This window comes from Sciurus vulgaris, assembly GCF_902686455.1.
Source record: "Sciurus vulgaris genome assembly, chromosome: X".
NCBI classification, from domain to species: domain Eukaryota; kingdom Metazoa; phylum Chordata; class Mammalia; order Rodentia; family Sciuridae; genus Sciurus; species Sciurus vulgaris.
The window spans coordinates 22,316,998-22,340,131 of NC_136471.1; the positions used below are offsets into that span (position 1 = coordinate 22,316,998).

The 23,134-nt window shown below is 37.7% G+C and overlaps 1 protein-coding gene across 1 annotated transcript in view; it reads left to right on the top strand.

Moving 5' to 3' along the window:
- ENOX2 (ecto-NOX disulfide-thiol exchanger 2) overlaps positions 1-23,134 on the top strand; it is a 341,467-nt gene that overhangs the window by 228,791 nt on the left and 89,542 nt on the right.

Consider the following 23,134-nt stretch of genomic DNA (forward strand, 5'->3'; position numbering starts at 1 on the left):
CCCTTTGGGCAAACTGGGGGCATATCTGATGTAGGATAGGGTACTGGACTAAAGGTTTAAATGTTAAATACAGCTCATCAAAATAAAAAGCAACAGGATTTTAGCAAGTAATTACAAAGTATGTCTACTTTTGTAGATTTCTTAGATGAGTCAAAACATGGACATGGAAAGAAAACTGACTTAGCCCCAAAATCTTAGATTCCTAAAGGGGAGGCAGGGTAGAGACATCAACCCAAAGACTATTTTTAACATTGAATGACTTTGTTTATAACTACATATGTAAACAAAGTAACCAATAAGAGAATGAGCATGGTGGACTCACTCTATCTCCACTGAATATGAAATCTGAAGAAAAATTTCCCAACATTTGAAGGGTTTAGTTTAGGTACAAAAAAGCTTCCTGGCCATCAGAGTTAATTAGACATCACAATGTTACTGGGAAGATATTAGGGAATTGCTGTCTCAGGGAGCCTGGGGTCATTTTTTAAACGGCCTAAACATTAATCTCCTCACAACCATTTAGTTGTGATCCTACTCAAAAGCACAACATCAGGCCAATCTAGAGTCCTGATATTCAAAGTATTTTCTGCATAATCTGGGAATTATTTAGAATCCCAGAATGTCAGGACATAGCCCAGACCTACTGGGTCAGAAGATGCATTTTCAAAAGATTTGTTGGTGATTCACAGGCATATTCATGTTGAGAAATAGTGAGGCAACTTTGTTGTGCCATTTGTCTATATAGTTAGTTACTACTACTCCATCTCAAATAATTTCTCAATTTCAGCCCAGATTTTAAATCCTTATAGGTTATAATGGAGATGAGGTAGACTAGGCAACAACAATATAAATAATAAATTAAGAGATGCTATTACATTGAATGCCAGGCAACAAGCATAAAAGCACAAAATCTGAAGGAAAAAAGGTGTATATATGAGCAATAGGTGGAAAAAAAAGGAGACTAACTTCTGCATGTGTCAGAGGCAAAAGTAAAGCCTGTCATGCCAATCTTTAATTCCTACCATGGGCTATGTAGTTGTGTAGTTGGCTAGACTGCATCCTTTTCCATTAGACCAGCCATGACTGAAATGAACAACCAGGGAGTCTTTGAGGGCTAGAATGATTGGACCATGGTCTCCTTAGATTTTAAGTGACTAGTAGGGCCAATCTGAGATTAGTGAATATTATTATAAGAGCCAGTATTACATAGTGGTCAAGATCTCAAACTCTGGATTCAATCTGCCTGGCTTCCAAGCCTACTTCTTTCAGTATTTGATCTTGGAAAGTTTTATGCATATATAAATATATACATGTATATATCTGTATATACACACAGAAATAGAAATAAATATATAAAATATATATCTTCACATATATATATCTACATTTGTCTATGTGCATATCTTCTGTTTAAGTTTTTTTTCTAGTTGTACATGGACAGAATACATTTATTTTATTTATTTATTTTTATGCAGTGCTAAGGATGGAATCCAGTACCTCACATGTGCTAGGCAACCACTACAGCACCACACACACACACACACACACACACACACACACATATATATATATATATATATATATATATATATATATAGACTCAATATCTTCATCCATAAAATTAGACTAACACTACCTAACTCCTGGAATTATAAGAATTAAATCATGCTTAGCACAATGTTTGCCACACAGTAGGTGCTCATAATCTTTTAAAACCTTATTAATAGATTTCTCATAGACATTTCTAAAGGAAATAATGAGTTTTTATTTAGTTGCTTTTCATTATCTCCTTATAATAGAATTTAAGCTAAAATATTACATATTATAGCTCCCTGTGGTATAGCCCTAAGTCATAATTGCATATAGTCCCAGAAAAAATTGAGGCCACATTTGCTCTGAGGCCAAGGGGATGAAATGTTAACTGACCTCAGATTATTTGTAAATTAGCATGTAAGCATAGACTTATGCTCACAATGTAATTCTCAGTTCTTATCCACCCATTTATAATAGGAAGCAGAAAAGGCTTAATGCTAAAAGCAAAAATTCCTCCAAGCAATGATTATAGGCCCAAAGCTAGAACTAGGATCAATGATATGGTTGGAAAATTGGGGTAGGTTTTCTTAATAGCTCAGAGGGCTGTTTCAGCAGATATTACCTTGCTTCTACTTAATAACACAGGCCTTGAAATAGGGCTACTTATATTTGAATCCTTCCCTGTTGCTTGCTAGCTGCATGACCTTGAGCAAATTATTTGACCTCTCTGTAACTCAGTTTACTTATCTGTAAAATGGGAACAATTATAGTATCTACCTCATAGGGTTGCTGTAAAGATTAAATAGTACTTAGCACAATGGTTGGCATAAAATCATCACTCACTAAACATCCACTGTCATCCTTATTATATACTATTAGTAGTACTATATACTCTTTCAGGTAAAGAAAGTATTAATATTCTTCCTTCAAATGGCTGCTAAGCTCCCACTTAAATTGGAAGTAGTCAAGTGCTATATAACTACTGTCAGCTCCAGTGACGGTTCCCCACATCCATCTCCAATCAAAACTTTGAAACCTCAAGAGTGGTTTTAATTTGTATTCCTGACCCTCTTTTCCTACATTGTATTTTCTTCAGGACTTTAAAGAAAGAACTTCACAGGGTCTCCTTCAACCTTGTAATTAAGTAATCATGACTACCACTCTGCTCCAAGAATAGTTGCTTGACTTTTTGAAAACTGATCTTGGAAATGCTAATAAGTGTGTTGGGCAATAACATTGAACTATGACATATTCTATAAAGCTATGTGTAAAATCTCTTGAGTTATGTGCAAACTAATTGTTCTCCTCACTATATGATTTTAGTAGACAGTTTACCATTAAGTTTAAAAACATGGGTTCTGATTTCAGACTGCCTAGGTTCAAGTCACTGTCTGCCATTAAGTAACTGTATGACTTTCATCAAATCAGTTAATCTTCCTATACCTCAGTTTCTTCATGTATAAAATGGAGATAATAAAAGCACCTCTCTCACAAAGTTATAAGGATTCATGAGTTAATATATATATATAATGTGTTAGAATGATGCCTAGCTTAATTTGCTCAGCTATTATTGTTGTAATCTCTCAATTAACTCAGATATTATTGCTGTTTTAAGTTCACATATATGACACACAAAAAGTTGTTGATTTGTACTTGTAATAGCAATGAATGAATTTGGGAGTGATATTTCTCCCTGATGAAACACTGGACAGTGGCAGATAAAGGCAACATGTGTATCTGACAGTGCTGATGCCTGCTCCTTATGAACCTGGTGGGAACTTCCTCAGAAATGGAAGGTTGGCACCGCATTTCAATGCTGCCTGCACTTCCATTTGTTAAGGTCTAGGGGAGACGGTGCCTGCCATTTTTATAATATTTTTACCTCCCTCATCCTCTTCTCAACCCCTGAGATTCCTTAAAATGGTAAAGGCAGCAAATGACCCTCATGGAGATGTTCCCTGAAGTCACCTATTGATGGCTTAGTAATTCAGCTACTTTTCTGCCACAAGGAAAGTTTCCTACTGAGCCAGCAGACTGTTTTTTTTTTTTCCTGTCTCATCTGTCCTGTCTGTGACAATAGAAAAGACTTTGGCACTGATGAAAAACAAATGATACTATAAGCTTTCTTGACTTCTTCCAGAGAACTCAAATCTATACTGTCATGAATGCTGAGTCTCTTGGACACACACTTGTCATTAAGGCAACGTCTGGCATACTTATTATACTCATTGAATGGTGAGCAGAGACGCTACCTCTGGAGTTGGCACGGAGCTACCTTTCACCTAACATGGTGTTTTGTATGGCTGCTATCCAATAAAGTTAATCTGCAATGATGACAAATCCAGTGATCCCTTCTTGCAGCTATCTTTCCTGCAAGAGTGTTTGTTTTGCCAAACTGGTCAAATTAGACTAATGATAGTTTTCACATGAAGAAAGGCACCCAAGAGACAGGCCTTCTGGTTAAAGAGCATTTTTCAGCCCCAGTCATCCCAGAGGAAATCAATCCACAAAGGGATATTTGCTGGATACTGCTTGCTGCTTCCTTTATTTCCCCCTCAATTAAAATAACTTTAGCAGCCAAGTGTGGAGCTGGTGAAGTCTCAAAAGAGAAGCGTCCTTCATTATGGTGTCTTCACTATAATGATTCTACTCTATTGAGAGATAGTAGAAAATATGGACTCATGGACCTTTTTCCCAGAGCAAGACCCTGCCCATCTGTGGGCATTGACTTTGTTAAGAAGATAAGTCTCATTGAACCCAACTGACCAATTCTAATGAGAACAGAGAAAAAGAATGAGGTTATGTTTCTCATGAAAGGCCATTGTTCTTCAAGTTCCTTGAGGAACCTTCTTACTTGGGTTTATATTGTCTTTAATATCTTTCTGAAAAAAAGTACACTTTCAGTGCCAAATTAGATGAGTCCTAAGAAAGAGTACTATTCATTGTCCTGGTGAACACTGTACAAAAGGCAATAATATGTAAAACTTTATACCACATAAAATTAATATTTCCCCCAAGGAAGCTTGAATTCTACCAGTCATGATACTTTCAGTATTTCCCATGAAATGGGTTCCCACCCAAAGATATCCAGTTATTCCCCCAAGATGCCATGAATACTCCCATACTTACACAAGATAAACTGAGTCATGGGGGATAAACAGAAGGTGACTGACATAGTAGAAACCAGGTGTTAAGCATCCAAAAAAGATGAGGCCTAGTACTTTCTCCCAGGGACTGCGTTTTTAGTCCATTTTTGTTGTTGTTGTTTTTTGCTGCTGTGACTAAAAGACCCAACTAGAACAACTGTAGAGAAGAAAAAGTTTATTTGAGAGCTTACAGTTTCAGAGGTCTCAGTCCATTGACAGCTGACTCCACTCCTCAGGGCTCCAGGTCAGGTTGAACAATATGGCAGAAGATTATGGCATAGGGAAGCAGTTCACATGATGATCAGGATGCAGAGAGAGAGAGATCTCCACTTGCCAGATACAAATATATACCCCAGTGCCCCACTTCATCCAGCCACAGCTCACCTGCCTTCAGTTACTACTCAATTACTCACATCAGGTGATTAATTCACTGATTGGGTTAAAGCTTTCACAACCCAATAATTTCTTCTCTAAACCTTCTTGCATTGTCTCACACATGGACTTTTGGGGGACATCTCACATCCAAACTAGAACATTCCATCCCAGGTCCCCAAAAGTTCATGACCATTTCACAATGCAAAATACATTTAGTCCATCTCCAAGGTGTCCCCATTGTCTGAACAGTCCAAGGATTGCTCAAAATTTCATGGCCAAAGTCTCCTCTGAGACTCAGAGCAAACTTGCATCATGAGTTCCTGTAAAAATCAAAAGTTATTTACAAGTATCTTATATATAATGGTACACAGTAAACATTCCCATTCACAGAAACAGGAGCAGAGAAAGAAGGAATGGGACCAAAGCAAGACTGAAATCCAGCTGGGTAATCAAGTCCTCTAGCTCCATTTCTGGCATCTTTGGCACATGGCATGGTAATATTCTGTCCAAAGGGCTTGAGTAGCTCCACCCCTGTGACCTTATTGGTTGCAGCCCAAGTGGCCTTTCTGTTGGTTTGTCTTTGCTCGATTCTTGCAGCATTCATAGGATGATGTCCCATGTTACTGGCATTTCTTAATCTTGGGGGTCTCCACTACAGCTTCATCTTCCTCCTCACATCTCCACACTTTGCCCTCTCAGGGGCTGCTCACAGAGGCTGCCTGCAGGGACTCACCTTGCTGTACTTTGCCTGGCCTCCCAGGCCTTCCTTTGAAATCTTGGTGGAAGCCTCCATGATCCCCTAACTCCAGCATCCTGCAATCCTGCAGAACCAGAACTATGTGGTTGACAACAAGGTCTGCTGCCATCTTGAGCAGTTTCTAAGCCTCCAGGGATGCTGGCTGGAGCAGCCACTGAGTGCCTGGGTGGCTGAGAATGTTGAATAAACTTCCTAGGCCCCCTTGTGCAAGAAGGGTACCCCATTGAACTCTTCTCAAGAGAATTTTTACTTTTACTCCCTTGAGCCTGAGATGGGCATGGTCTTGCCATCTCCTGAGATGCCCTCAAGCCATCTTTCTTATTGTGTTTGGGCAAAGTGTTTAGCATTTCTTTAGTGGCAATAATGTCTTTTAAAACTGCAACTTACTTAGTCCCAGTTTTACTCCCACCTTTCAAGTCCAAGTTTTTCAAATCTTTCTGCTCTGCTTTCTGGTCCTGAATATCGCAATAAACTTGGCTAAAAGCCACCAGCTATACCCATGCTGAATGCTGTGCTGTCTAGAAATTTCTTCCACCAGATTAAGAAGTCCATCACTTTTAAAATCAGCCTCGACCAAAAGTCTCAGGACATGGGCAAAATGTGGACAACTTCTCAGTCAGAACATAACACGAATGACCTTTATTCCAATTACGAATAGGGTCCTCCTTTTCCTCTAAACCCTCTTGATCCCTGTCTTCAGTGTTCGAGGTTCTATTGGCACTCTGTTCTTCTGAGCTCCCACCAGAATTGGCCATTAAGCTCCGCTTACAACAATCTAAAGCATTTCCAGCTTGCATTGCTAAACATCTCAGAATTCCTCCAACAAATTCCAAAAACTTCCAAAAGCTTCTGAACTACATGGTCAGGTTTGTCACAGCAAGAACTCCACTTCCTGATTTCTGTTTTTGTCAACATTTTTGCTGACTAAAAAATCAACCAGAACAATAGTAGAGCAGAAAAAGTTTATTTGAGGATTCATGGCTTCAGAGGTCTCAGTCCATTGACAGCTGGCTCCATTCCTTAGGGCATGAGGTGAGGCTGAACAACATGATGGAAGAGTGTGGTGTACTGAAGCAGTCCACACGGTGATCAGAAAGCAGAGAGAGCTCCGCTTGCCAGATACAAATATATACCCCAAAACCATGCCCCCAATGCCCCACCACATCCAGCCACACCCCACCTGCCTTCAGTTACCACTCAATCAATCCCATCAGTGATTAATTCACTGATTGAATTAAGGCTCTCACAATGCAATCATTTCCACTCTGAACCTTCTTGTATTGTCTCACAAATGAGCTTTTGGAGGACACCTCACATCCAAACCACAACAGACTATTACACAAAAATAGATACTGGGACACTCATTAGCAGTCTGTGCAGACAAATGTTGTGGAGCTGTTTTCATGTGGAAATATTTTATATTATTTAAAGCATTTAGAAGAGTACATGAAGCTCAAGGCTTGGAAGATCTTTAAGATAAGAATTTTATGGTCTTTAACTACCTGATAGTCTTTAACTAAATGATAGGAACAGACATTAAAGAAAAACTCCCCATGGAAACTATTAGGAAAGGTCTGAGTGAAACTATTATTCATTAATCCATACAAGAAATATTTCCTGAGGCCTGCTGTGTGCAAGGTACTGGAGAAACCTGGGGAGAAAGCAGTAAACAAAATAGTCAAGGATTCCTACCCTCATATTGATCCATATTTTCTCTTAAAAAAAAAAAAAAAAAACCTTTCCTCAGGTATGAGCTGCCTGTTGACTAACAACAGCTGAAAATCCTCCCATTGTTTTGTTCATTTGTTCTTGCATCCAAGCATCCATTCATTCAAAAAAATATATTGCCAGGCATAGTGGCATGTACCTGTAATCCCAGTGGCTCAGGAGGCTGAGGAAGGACTGCAAGTTCAAAGCCAGCTTCTTCAGCAACTTAGTGAGATCCTGTCTCAAAATAAAAAATAAAAAGACTTGGGGATGTGGCTCAGGGGTTATGTGCCCAAGAGTTCAATTCCTGGTACCATATATATATATATATATATATATATATATATACACATACATATATATGTATATATATGTATGTGTATATATATATATTCCTGGTACCATATATATATATATATATACACATATATATGTATATATATATATATATTCCTGGTACCACATATATATATATATATATATATATATATATATCTCATATATATATATGAGCTAGGTCTAGGGCAATCCAAAATGGGTATGGTTCAATCCTTGCCATCAAGCTCAGAGTTAAGGGACAACAAAATAAATACTAGTATGCTATAATGTATCAAGTTTCAGAGTAAAAACTTGCATAAAAGTATTTTAGCTAGGGTGGGGTATGGGCATGCTAAGTAAATAGTAGTGCTTAGGGAGAGGTTCACAGAAGAAATAACATTTGAACTAAGTGTCCAGGGATAAATAGGAGTGTGGTGGGGATAAGGAACTAAGAATAGTCTAGGCAGAGAAAACAGTGCATCAGTGATGGAAAGGTGTGGGAGAGTAGATAGTATGGAAACAATGGTTAGCTACTGAGTTAAACTCACCTCATTTCACAAAGACTTTGTGATGGCTTAAAACAAAGATTGTACTGTAAGAAAAAACTATAAATAAAATAAATCAACATCTAGGAAAATATAAATGAGAATAGAAGGTGAAGACCAGGTAGGGAAGTTAATTAAAAATCAGATGTGTAGGTCATAGTATCCCACCCAGTTTCTAAAGTGGAGCTGCACTTGTGACCAAGCAGCCAAAATAAAAATAGGGAAAACTGATGTTATAAAATTTACATTTTCCATAAAGAGAAAATGTGTGAGTCCTTGAGGGAAGAGAAACTTTGTATGGCCCTTGATAATTGCATAGGCGTATGATATTCTAGTTCTGAAAGAAATTTTTCACATGGAGTTTCATATATGGGCATTTACACTAAATGAAATAGTTGAGCAATCTCTAAAGTTCAAACATTGATAAGTAGCCCAGGACTAGTCAATATCACTTTTCTTAGTCTGGTGCAAAATGTCAAAACTAAAAATATGAAGCTAAATTTGCATTTGAAAGGCCTGCCCTTTATTCTGAGATTATAATTTTCCTGTATTTGGGGTTTGAAAATGTTCTTTAATGAACTGCATGAATGGTACATTGGTTAGTTCCTCTGTTATTTTTTCCACATATCTTTTCTTAGCAAATTCAGAGGTTAGCAATCTTAAATGTATGTATACACATACTTTTATTTTATTCACCTCTAAAATCCAGAAATCTAGGAATCACATGTTTAATGGGAAATACCCTCAATTAGTGCCCCCCGCAAAAGGTGTTTGCAATATACCTGGATGAGAGTTGGGGATATGATCCAAAAGCTATCAAATGTTCTGATGAGGCAAGAACACAGTGTAAATGAGCAGGAAGGAATAGGGGAAAGTAGAAGGATGAGATATTTGCAAAACCTTGAACTATAGGTATTTTACATAGTTATTTTGCCCGTGTGACTAAAAGACCTGATAAGAATAACTTTAGAGGAGGAAAAGTTTATTTGGCACTCACAGTTTCAGAGGTCTCAGTCCATAGACAATTGGCTCCATTGGTCTGGGCCCTCAGGGAGCAGAATGTCATGGTGGAATAGTGTGGTGAAGGAAAGCAATGTGGGACATGGCCACCAGGAAGCAGAGACAAAGGTTTCTTCACTTACCAATGACGAAATATAAACCTGAAAGCTCATGCCCTCAGCAACCTACCTCCTCCATCTATAACCTACGTGCCTATAGTTACCAACCAGTTAATTCCTATCAGGGGATTAATGCACTGATCAGGCTAAGGCTTTTAAAACTCAATAATTTCACCTCTAAACTTTCTTATATTTTGTCACACATGAGCTTTTTGGGGGGACACCTCACATCTAAACATAACCATAAGAATGAAGTTTCATTGGTAGAAATTTGGAGATCAAAGTTATCTCTTGGGAAGATACTTTGTAAACTGAAACTGTGCCACATAACCCACCCAAGCCCATTGTTTGCCATGGCCAATGTTTGCCATTGTATGTAAGCCAGGCCCTGCCTCAACTTTCCAGATGGACTGAAATGAGTGTTCAGATGATCTCCTGGGGAAGCCAGAGAGATGTTGTTAGATTAAGAGAAATTGTGCAAAACTGTGGGTACATGTGCTTCCAAGAGGGCTGGTGATAAGTCCAGAATCATTTTGCAGCTTGGCCAGACTGTCTGTAATCAGTTCTCACTTTAATTTAGATTTCTCAAAAGTCTCTAAAAGGATCTGTGTAGGCAATCAGGGCTGTAATGTGTTAAATTTTTCAATACCCAGGCATAATTCTTAATTTTCCAATGAATTTTATAAGAACTCTATAGCAATAACAATAATGTCCTAGAAATGTGTAGCTGAATTGGAGTCATAATTTTCTATAAAATAGCTTAATTGTGCATATATAATTAGATCATATTTGGAACACTTATTTTGAAGTAATCTATGGTTGAATTTCAGTGGTTTTTCTGAGTACAAACTACTTCCTTGGGCTCACATGTCTCTGGAACACCTAAAAAATTCGATATTCCTTTATGGAGCCTGGGGGACTTGGATGGGAAGAATTTGCTAAGTGGAAGCAGAGACTTTCTGAGGGTTTCAAGGGTCTTCCAGCCATCTAGAACCAGGGTTTGGTTCTGAAAATAGTTGGTATTATATCCCAACTTTGCCTAACTCCAGTTCATATATTGCCACAAATCTAGCTTCTCATGTGACCCAAGTTTGAGACATTGGATTTTAAAAAGAGGCCCCTTACACTTACCTTACACTCTGGTAATATATGTATTAAACATTTAAATAGAAGATTCTGGATGTATAAATAAGCATCTCTAAGGTAGTTTCCTAAACAGGAATATTTATGGACCCACTACAGAGATGAGTAGGTAAATACTAAGCTTAATATGACCAAGAACATCTTTTGTTTTCCTCTGAGCCCATGGACTTTGTGAGGAACAATGTAGACTAATGTTTAGGAATATGTTACTAAGAGCCACATACTATGTGGCCTTATTATCTTAAGTCTGTGAGCTTCAATTTTCTCATCTGTAAAATAGGGAATAATAATTTTGACCCTCCCTTAGGATTGTTATGGAGATTAAGGTAGATGATTTATATAAAAACTGGAAATGCATAAGTAGTCAATTAATGGTTAGCTAATATTATGGATATCATCCCTTTTTCCTACCATAAAAATGGAGTTTGCATTTTACAGGACAAAAATCAGTGTGAACTGGCCTGCCAGAAAATATCAAGGATTGAACCATAAAATGGGCATATGTAATCTCTTTGCCAGACATCAAAGATGAGAAGCCTCTAAGGTTTCTGGAGTGTTGTAGAAAACTATAGTCTTAATACATCTACCATAGTGTCTGTTACTTGACATTGTTCCAACTAGTCCTTACATACAGCAACAGTACAGTGACAGTTTTTCAAGACAGTAGTATTGGGGGCTCTACAGGATCCCAAAACACCCTTTGCAATAATCTCAGAAAAATCATGTTCAATCTAGTTTGAGTGCTTAGTGTCTATTTCTGTTCTTTAAAAATAAATATCGGGCTGGGGAGATAGCTCAGCTGGAAGAGACAGGCCCTGAGTTCAATCCCCAGCACCACAAATAAATAAATAAATAAATAAATATTAACCAGTGACACCCCATCCTAGTCATACTGGATGTTCTCCTCATCCATTGCTGTATAAAAAGCTATCTTAAAACTGAACTTGTTTATTATATTTTAAGATTTTCTGGATGAGGAATTTGGGTAGAACTGAAATGGGCAATTATTCTATTCCATTTGGTATCTACTGAGATACTTCAATTGTGGCAAGCTGATATGGTTGTTGCAAGATTCCACTCATATGCAGGGCACCTTACTAAGGACAGATGAAAGACTGGGTTCAGCTGAATCCCTCCCTTTCATACTTTAAGGCCCTCTCCACATGATTGGTCCATCGTGGTAATCAGATGAATTATATGGCAACTCAAAGCTTTCCTAGCACACACTCCCAGAGATAATGGAAATTGCATCTCTCTTAAGGCTTGGACCTGAAAAAAAGATACAACATCCTTTCTGCTATATTCTATTAGTCAAAGCAGGTCTAGAGTCCTTCCAGATTCAAAGTGACTGGGGGAGGGAACTAGGAAGATGGTGGAACCAAGGAAGTCATTTTCATGGCTCTTCTGTGGCAGGAAACTGAGAAAGCAGGAAGCTTCACAGAAAGGTAGGTGAAAAAAAAGGGCCTTCACTGGGAATTAATACTGGACATTCATAGCATATCAGGGACTCAAGAGGTTGGATATAATAAAATAAGGAAGAAATCCCCAGCTCCACGGCCACTGTGCCAGCATCAGCCAGAGTGGTTCCCCTACCACAGGGTGGGGAAGCAGAGGGAAAAGGAAATTAAAGAACCCACATTTTTGGAGGACCTGTGGCATGTCTGGGCATTGCCAGACTTATCTGAAAGACATGTTGCACAATATTCTCAAGAAGGAAAGAAGCAACATCTCTTCTGGCTAGCATGGACAGAAGAAGAAGCCATTTTGTAGCCATGGCATGGGGGGCACCAGCTGGGGGAGCAAACCTGACAAACCCAAGCTTGGCCCAAAATACAGGCCCTTCAAACCTGCACCTCCTGACATAGAGAATGCCAAAGTGACCAGGAGAAAATCAGATGCTGAGAGGGGTTTACAAAGGGGATTACTGGTCATGGACACCCACCCAGCTTCCTGCTCTTCCTTGAGTCTAGTCACTTGCAGGACTGGCTGGGAGAGACAGAGCTGGCTGGGAATTAAAAAGCATGGGTATAGGAGTGATTGAGTTTGGAGACTGAACCCAAGAGACCAGGAAATGTGGGATCCATAGGTGATAGAGGGAACAAAAATTGGGTCCTCCACCACACAATTGGAGCCAGGGTAGATTGCTGGGGTGCAGTTCCCCAGCATGGACTGGCCACTGTTGTGCCCTGGAGGTGTGATGATTTAAAATCTTTGGACCAATCACCATTCAGTGAAGAACCTCCAAGAGCTCCATCAAAACCACCTAACACTGCTGAGAAGGGAAGTCAAGAATCTCTTGAACTCCAACAAAACAATTCTCTTTTTTTTTCTTGGTTTGAACTTGCTTTTTTTAATTTTTTAATTTATTTGTATTGCAAACAAATGGGATACATCTTGTTTCTCTGTTTGTACATGAAGTAGAGGTATACCATTTGTGTAATCATACATTTACCTAGGATAATAGTTTTTGATTCATTCTGTTAATTTTTTTCCTTCCCTCCCACCCCTCTTTTCCCTCTATACAGTCCCTTCTTCCTCCATTAGAACAATTTTTCTCTTTTCTCTGTTTAATTGTGAGCTGAATGGTTCATGGACACTTATAAAGATTTGTCTCTTCTCATTTCTAGCATTTCTTAAGGGTAGTTATTTTTCATTGCTAGGATGTTTGATTAGTGTATTTTGGTTTTGTTTTCTATTCTTTTTTTTTATTTTTGTTTTATACACATTTTTTCTGTCACTTATCTGTTCCCCTTGATTCTCTTTCTCTCTCTTCTTCTAACAGCCAAGCTACACTGTTCTTTCTTTTCCTTTTACTTTAATTTTTTACTTTTATTTTCTCTCTTCCTCATAATCATCACATCCCACCTCTCTTCTGTTCTCTCCGTGTTCATCATTCAAAATTGTAACCTCCTTTGCAAACTTACTGTTTTTACTGGGGTCATTACCTGATCACATTATTTATTTTTATTGTGACAATTAACATGTAGATATCATAGCATGAAATACGTGGTTTAATGCTGCATATTGTTTGCATTGGTAATTGTTATTATTTGTCTCCCCTAAACTATGAGGTACTGGAATCCTTCAGGGACACTATAAGTCCACAGGGTAAAAATTCTACTGCCTCAGGTCCATACTATTAGATGGGTAGACACAAAACAATATGAAAAAGCAAGGGAACAAGCCACCACAAACAAACCAAAATACTTCAATAGCAATCTGTCTACACCAAAGTGGAAGAATGTCAGAGAAGGAATTTAGAAAGTTCATAATTAAACTGATCTATGAAGGTAAACTATGATGTAAGGAGGGAAATAAGAGAAAATACAGGAAATGAAAGATCACTTCAATAAAGAGAGATTGTGAAAAAAATCAATTGGAAATCCTCAAAATTAAGGAATCAACAAATCAAGTTAAAATTTTAATGTAAAGTATCACCAGCAAACTACAACACTTGGAAGAGCAAGTTTCAGGCAAAGAAGATAAAATATATAATCATGAAAATAAAGTTGACCATGGAGAAAAGAAGTTAAGAGACCATGAACAGAACATCCAAGAAATATGGAATAACATGAAAAGATCAGACTGAAGATTTATCAGAAGAGATGAATGCTTAGAGATACAAACCAAAGGAATGTACAATCTTTTCAATGAAATAATGTCAGAAAATTTCCAAAAACCTTAAAAATGAAATGGAAAATCAAATACAGGAGACTTACAGGACTCCAAGTATACAAAATTACAATAGACCCACACAAGGCACATTATTTTAAAAATGCCTAACATACAGAATGAGTTTAGAATTTCAAAGGCTATAAGAAAAAAATAACACATCACATTTAGAGGGAAACCAATCTGGATCTCAGCTGATTTCTCAAACCAGACTCAAAGCTAGGAGGTCTTGGAATAATATGTACCAAGTTCTGAAAGAAAATGGATACCAGTCAAGAATAATATACCCAAGGGCTGGGGATATAGCTCAGTTGGTATAGGGCTTGCCTTGAAAGCACAGGGCCCTGGGTTCGATCCCCAGCACTACAAAAAGAAAAAAAAAATACTAATCCAGCAAAATTAGGCTTAAGAATTGATGATGAAGTTAAAACCTTCTATGATACATAAAAGTTAAAAGAATTCATAATTAGAAAACCTGTACTACAAAACATATTTATTAAGATGTTTCATGAATGGGTTGGGATGTAACTCAGTGGCAAAACCCTGGGTTCAATCCCCATTCAAAAAAAAAAAAAAAAACAGAGAAGAAAACAGAAAAATATAAAAGAAAGATAAAATATTTCATGAAGAATAAAGAAAAACTGAAAGTGAAAACTAGCAAAGGGAGGAACTATACTAGAAGGATAGTAAATCAAAGGAGAAACTAATCGAAATTAAAAACCAGAAATAAGTCAAAACAACAGGAAATAAAAATTATTTCTCAATAATAACATTGAATATTAGTCACCTAAGCTCATCAATCGAAAGACATAGGCTGGCAGATTAGATTAAAAAATAAGACCCAACCATATGGTGTCCAAGAGACTCATCTCATAGGCAAAGACATTCACAGACTGAAGATAAAAGATGGGAAAAAAACTTATTCACATGGATCTCATAAACAAGCAGGGGTTTCTATCCTCATATCAAATGAAGTGGAATTCAAGCCAAAGTTAATCAGAAGGGACTAAGAAAGTCATTTCGTACAACTTAAGGGAATTATGCGTCAACAAGATATAACAATCATAAATATCTATGCCCCAAACAATGGAGCATCTGTATACATCAAACAGACCCTTCTCAATTTCAAAAATCAAATACACCACAACACAACAATATTGGGTGACTGCAACACACCTCTCTCACAATTGGATAGATCTTCCAAACAAAAACTAAATAAGAATCTATAGCACTAAAATATATAATTAATAATTTAGACTTCCCAGACATATATAGAATATTTCATCCATTAATGACTGAATAACTTTCTTCTCAGCAGAACATGGATCATTTTCTAAAATACATCATATCGTAGAGAACAAAGCAACTCAGCAAATATAAAAATTAGAGATAATACTTTGCATTCTATCAGCCCATAATGGAGTGAAAGTAGAAATCAATGATAAAACAAAAAAGTAGAAACTACTCTAATACCTAGAGACTGAATAATATGCTATTGAATGATCAATGGATAACAGAAGAAATCAGGGTTGAAATAAAAAAAATACATAGAGGTAAATGAGAATAGTGATACAACATATCAAAATATCTGGGACACATGAAGACAGTGCTAGGAGGAAAGTTTTTGTGCATTAAGCTCACTCATTAAAAGAATAGAAAGTCACCAAATAAATAACCCAACATTTCATCTCAAGGCCTTAGAAAAAGAACAAATCAATGCAGTAGAAGACAGGAAATAATTAAAATCAGAGCCAAAATCAATGAAATTTAAACCAAAAAATTTGCAAAATATCAACTAAACAAAATGTTGGTTCATTCAAAAATAAATTAAATTAATAAACTCTTAGCCAAGCTAAAAGGGGGGATGAATGCAAATTACTAAAATCCATGATGAAAAAGGAAATATCACCACAGACCCTCCTGAAATACAGATGGCAATCAGAAACTATTTTGAAAATTTATATTCCAATAATATAGAAAATCTTGAACAAATTGACAAATTTCTAGAGAAATACAACCTACCCAAATTGAGTCAGGAGGACATAGAAAATTTAAACAGATCAGTTTCAAGCAATGAAGTTGAAGATGCCATCAAAATCCTCCCAACATAAGAGCCCATGGCCGGGCATATTCTCTGCTGAGTTCTACCAGACTTTCAGAAAAGAAGTAACACCAATCCTCCTCAAATTACTCCATGAAATAGAAAATGAGGGAACCCTTTCAAACTCATTCTGTGAAGCTAGTTATCAGCCTGATACCAAAACCAGACAGAGACACATCAGGGAAAGGAAACTTCAGATCAATATCCCTAATGAACATAGATGCAAAAATTCTTAATAAAATACTGACAACTCATACAAAAACATATTAAAAAGATAGTGTGCCATGATCAAGTGGGGTTCAGCCCAGAGATGCAAAGTTGGTTCAACATATGGAAATCAGTAAATGTCATTCACTACATCAGTAGACTTAAAGACAAGAATCATAATTATCTCAATAAATGCAAAAATATTTGATAAAATACAACAGCCCTATGTTCAAAACACTAGAATAAATAGAGAGAGCAGGAACATACCTTAACATTTTGAAAGCCACATATGCTAAAACCCAAGGCCAACATCATTCTAAATGAAGGAAAATCAATGCATTCCCTCTGAGAACTGGAACAAGACAAAGATGCCCTGTTTCACCACTTTTATTTTTTTTTTTTTTTAAGTGATCTTTTTTTTTTTTTTATTGTAAACAAATGGGATACATGTTGTTTCTCTGTATGTACATGGTGTAAAGGCATACCATTTGTGTAATCATAAATTTACATAGAGTAATGTTGTTTGATTCATTCTGTTATTTTTTCCCTTCCCCCCACCCCTCCCACCCCTCTTTACCCTCTATACAGTAGTTCCTTCCTCCATACTTGCCCCCCTCCCTAACCCTAACTCTAACCCTAACACTAACCCTTCCCTCCCCCCCATTATGTGTCATCCTCCACTTATTAGTGATATCATTCGTCCTTTGGCATTTTGAGATTGGCTTATCTCACTTAGCATGATATTCTCCAATTTCATCCATTTGCCTGCAAATGCCATAATTTTATCATTCTTTATGGCTGAGTAATATTCCATTGTATATATATACCACAGTTTCTTTATCCACTCATCAATTGAAGGGCATCTAGGTTGGTTCCACAGTCTGGCTATTGTGAATTGAGCAGCTATGAACATTGATGTGGCTGTATCTCTGTAGTATGCAGATTTTAAGTCCTTTGGGTATAGGCCAAGGAGTGGGATAGCTGGGTCAAATGGAGGGTCCATTCCAAGTTTTCTAAGGAATCTCCACACAGCTTTCCAGAGTGGCTGCACTAATTTGCAGCCACACCAGCAGTGTATGAGTGTACCTTTCTCCCCACATCCTCGCCAACACCTGTTGTTGCTCGTACTCTTGATAATCGCCATTCTAATTGGGGTGAGGTGGAATCTTAGGGTGGTTTTGATTTGCATTTCTCTTATTACTAGAGATGTTGAACATTTTTCCATATGTTTGTTGATTGCTTATAGATCTTCTTCTGTGAAGTGTCTATTCATTTCCTTAGCCCATTTGTTAACTGGATTATTTGAATTCTTGGAGTAGAGTTTTTTGAGTTCTTTATAGATTCTGGAGATTAGTGCTCTATCTGAAGTATGATTGGCAAAGATATTCTCCCACTCTGTAGGCTCTTTCTTCGCATTGCTGATAGTTTCCTTTGCTGAGAGAAAGCTTTTTAGTTTGAATCTATCCCAGTGGTTGATTCTAGCTTTTATTTCTTGTGCTATGGGAGTCCTGTTAAGAAAGTCTGGTCCTAGACCAACAAGGTGAAGATTTGGACCTACTTTTTCTTCTATAATCTGCAGGGTCTCTGGTCTGATTCCGAGGTCCTTAATCCATTTTGAGTTTAGTTTCATGCATGGTGAGAGATATGGGTTTAGTTTCATTCTGTTACATATGGATTTCCAATTCTCCCAGCACCATTTGTTGAAGAGGCTATCTTTTCTCCATTGCATATTTTTGGCACCTTTGTCTAGTATGAGAAAATTGTATTTATTTGGGTTTGTGTCCGTGTCCTCTATTCTGTACCATTGATCTACCTTTCTATTTTGGTACCAATACCATGCCGTTTTTGTTACTATTGCTTTGTAGTAGAGTTGAAGATCTGGTATTGCAATACCCCCTCTTTCACTCTTCCTGCTAAGGATTGCTTTAGCTATTCTGGGTTTCTTATTCTTCCAGATGAATTTCATAATTGCTTGCTCTATTTCTGTAAGGTACATCATTGGGATTTTAATTGGAATTGCATTGAATTTGTATAGCACTTTAGGTAGTATGGCCATTTTGACAATATTAATTCTTCCTATCCAAGAACATGGAAGATCTTTCCATCTTCTAAGGTGTTCTTTAATTTCTTTCTTTAGTGTTGTATAGTTCTCATTGTAGAGGTCTTTCACCTCTTTTGTGAGATTGATTCCCAAGTATTTTATTTTTTTCGAGGCTATTGTGAATGGGGTAGTTTTCCTAATTTCTCTTTCTGAACATTCATCACTTCTGTATAAAAATGCGTTGGATTTATGGGCATTGATCTTGTAACCTGCTACTTTACTGAAATCACTTATGAGTTCTAAGAGTTTTCTGGTGGAATTTCCAGGTTCCTCTAAATATATAATCATGTCATCAGCGAACAGGGATAGTTTGAGTTCTTCTTTTCCAATTCGTATCCCTTTAATTTCTTTGGTTTGTCTAATTGCTCTGGCCAGAGTCTCAAGAACGATGTTGAATAGAAGTGGTGAAAGAGGGCATCCCTGCCTTGTTCCAGTTTTTAGGGGGAATGCTTTCAGTTTTTCACCATTTAGAATGATATTAGCCATGGGCTTAGCATAAATGGCCTTTACAATGTTAAAGAATGTTCCCACTATCCCTATTTTTTCTAGTGTTTTGACCATGAAGGGGTGCTGTATTTTATCAAATGCTTTTTCTGCATCTATTGAAATAATCATGTGATTCTTGACTTTAAGTCTATTAATATGGTGAATTACGTTTATTGATTTCCTGATGTTGAACCAACCTTGCATCCCTGGGATGAAACCCACTTGATCATGGTGCACTATCTTTTTAATATGTTTTTGTATGCGATTTGCTAAAATTTTGTTGAGAATTTTTGCGTCGATGTTCATTAAGGATATTGGTCTGAAATTTTCTTTCCTTGATGAGTCTCTGTCTGGTTTAGGTATCAGTGTGATATTGGCTTCATAGAATGAGTTTGGGAGGGTTCCCTCCTCTTCTATTTTATGGAATACTTTGAGAAGTATTGGAATGAGCTCTTCTTTAAAGGTTTTGTAGAACTCGGCTGAGAACCCATCTGGTCCCGGACTTTTCTTTGTTGGTAGGCTTTTGATGACTTCTTCTATTTCAGTACTTGAAATTGGTCTATTTAAATTGTTTATGTCCTCCTCGTTCAGTTTAGGCAATTCATATGTCTCTAGAAACCTGTTGATGTCTTCGAAATTTTCTATTTTGTTGGAGTATAGATTTTCAAAATAGCTTCTAATTATGTTTTGTATTTCAATCCTGTCTGTTGTGATATTTCCTTGTTCATTCCGAATTTTAGTGATTTGGGTTTTCTCTCGTCTTCTCTTTGTTAGTGTGGCTAAAGGTTTATCAATTTTCTTTATTTTTTCGAAGAACCAACTATTTATTTTCTCAATTTTTTGTATTGTTACTTTTGTTTCAATTTCGTTGATTTCAGCTCTGAGTTTAACTATTTCCTGTCTTCTACTACTTTTGGTGCTGTTCTGTTCTTCTTTTTCTAGGGCTTTGAGCTGTAGTGTTAGGTTGTTTATTTGTTGAGTTTTACTTCTTTTATTAAATGCGCTCCATGAAATAAATTTCCCTCTAAGTACTGCTTTCATAGTGTCCCAGAGATTTTGATATGATGTTTCTTTGTTCTCATTTACCTCTAAGAATTTTTTAATTTCCTTCCTAATATCTTCTGTTATCCATTCATCATATAATAGCATATTGTTTAATCTCCAGATGTTGGAATATTTTCTGTGTTTTTCTCTTTCATTTATTTCTAACTTCAATCCATTATGATCTGATAGAATACATGCTAGTGTCTCTATCTTCTTGTATTTGCTAACATTAGCTTTGTGGCATAATATTTGGTCTATTTTAGAGAAGGATCCATGTGCTGCTGAGAAGAAAGTATATTCACTCTTGGTTGGATGGTATATTCTATAAATGTCCGTTAAGTCTAAATTATTGATTGTGTTATTGAGATCTATGGTTTCTTTGTTCAATTTTTATCTGGAAGATCTGTCCAGTGGTGAGAGAGGCGTGTTAAAATCACCTAGTATTATTGTGTTGTGGTCTATTTGGTTTCTGAAATTGAGAAGGATTTGTTTGACATACATAGATGAGCCACTGTTTGGGGCATACATGTTTATGATTGTTATATCTTGCTGATTTATGCTTCCCTTAAGCAGTATGAAATGACCTTCTTTATCCCTTCTGACTAACTTTGGGTGAAGTCCACATTATCGGAAATGAGGATGGATACTCCAGCTTTTTTGCTGAGTCCATGTGCATGGTATGTTTTTCCCCATCCTTTCACCTTTAGTCTATGGGTATCTTTTTCTATGAGGTGAGTCTCTTGCAGGCAACATATTGTTGGATCTTTCTTTTTAATCCAGTCTGCCAGTCTATGTCTTTTGATTGATGAATTCAGGCCATTAACATTCAGGGTTATTATAGAGAAATGATTTGGTTTCCCAGTCATTTGGTTCATTTTTAAAATTTTGTTTATTTATTTGTTTGACACAACTTGTTTCCTCCTTTATTTGACAATTCCTTTAGGATAATTCCTCCCTTTGCTGATTTGCTTCTTTGTTTTTCATCTCTTCCTCATGGAATATTTTGTTGAGAATGTTCTGTAATGCTGGCTTTCTTTTTGTAAATTCTTTTAGCTTTTGTTTATCATGGAAGGATTTTATTTCATCGTCAAATTTGAAGGTAAGTTTTGCTGGGTATAAGATTCTTGGTTGGCATCCATTTTCTTTCAGGGCTTGAAAAATGTTGTTCCAGGCCTTTCTAGCTTTTAGGGTCTGGATTGAGAAATCTGCTGATATGCGTATTGGTTTCCCCCTGAATGTAATTTGGTTCTTTTCTCTCACAGCCTTTAAAATTCTGTCTTTATTTTGTATGTTAGGTATTTTCATTATAATGTGCCTTGGTGTGGGTCTGTTGTAATTTTGTGTATTTGGAGTCCTATAAGCCTCTTGAACTTGATTTTCCATTTCATTCTTCAGATTTGGGAAATTTTCTGATATCATTTCATGGAATAAATTGTTCATTCCTTTGGCTTGTTTCTCTAGGCCTTCCTCAATCCCAATAATTCTTAAATTTGGCCTTTTCATGATATCCCATAGTTCTTGTAGATTCTGTTCATGATTTCTTACCATCTTCTCTGTTTGTTCAACTTTGTTTTCAAGGTTAAATATTTTGTCTTCAATGTCTGAGGTTCTGTCTTCCAGGTGTTCTATCCTATTGGATATGCTTTCTATGGAGTTCTTAATTTGGTTTATTGTTTCCTTCATGTCAAGGATTTCTGTTTGGTTTTTTTTCAATATCTCTAACTCTTTATTGAAATGATCTTTTGCTTCCTGTATTTGCTCTTTTAACTGTCGATTGGTGCGATCATTCAATGCTTGCATTTGCTCTTTCATCTCATCGTTTGCTTCTCTGATCATTTTAATTATGTACATTCTGAACTCCTTTTCTGTCATTTCTTCTGCCATGCTGTCATTGGGTTTTATTGATGTAACATCTAGATTTGTTTGCAGCATTTTCTTTCCTTGTTTTCTCATATTGTTCAGGTATCAGTGGATCGCTGAGATATTGCAGATTTCCTCTATTGACTTACAATGTCCCTGAAGGTTTCTCTATATATCCCCCCTTAGCCTTCAGTAGGCTGAAGTCATGGAGGAAGTTGATAATGCGGTGCTCCACAAGGAAGCTGCCTCTCTAGGAGTGGTGGCCTTCAGGTGGGGTATAATCCCTGCTAGTGGGCAGAGGTGCCTCCACTTGTTAACCAATGGTCATCCAAAGGGGACCTAGGCTGCGGGCTGCGGCAAGGCCTGTTTGGGCCTGAGTCTCTGGTTTTACCGACCTTGTGGGGAAACCTCACCCAGCAGGGAAGACTCACCCGGTGGGGAGGTCTTGCTGGTCAGTTCCCTCCTAGAGGTTCCCCTCAATTTACAGCTACCGCCTGGGCTGGGCTGCCTTCCTCTGCAAAGTTCCCAGGGGCCCGGCCCTACCTCCTGGGCCTGGGAGCCTCATCCTTCGCAGATGAATCTCCTTAGGCTGCCCCTCCTCAAAGAATTTGCCCACAGGCCTGGAACCTTCGCTCCGCCCTAAGCCTGTCTCTGTGCGGCTCTTCCACCCAGAAGCTTCCTAGATCCTGGGACCCTGCTCTGCACCTAATCGCCTGGCTGCGTGGCCCCTCCTCTGAGCAGCCACCTGTGGCCCCGAACAATCGCTCTGAGTCCCAGAGACCCGCCACAGGCCTCTTCCTCCAGACAGCTGCCCAGTATTCCGGTGGGGTCACTAGGAGTCCAAGAAACTCACTGTGTGCCTCCTCCTCCCACCAACCACCCGTAGCCCTGGGCAATCAATCGCTCTGAGTCGAAGTGACCCTCCCCGTTCCTCCTCCTTCTCCAGATAACCCCCCGGGTGTTCAGGAGCAGTCCCTCTGAGTGGCTTTGAATCCACGTGACCCGCTGCACGGGTCCTCTG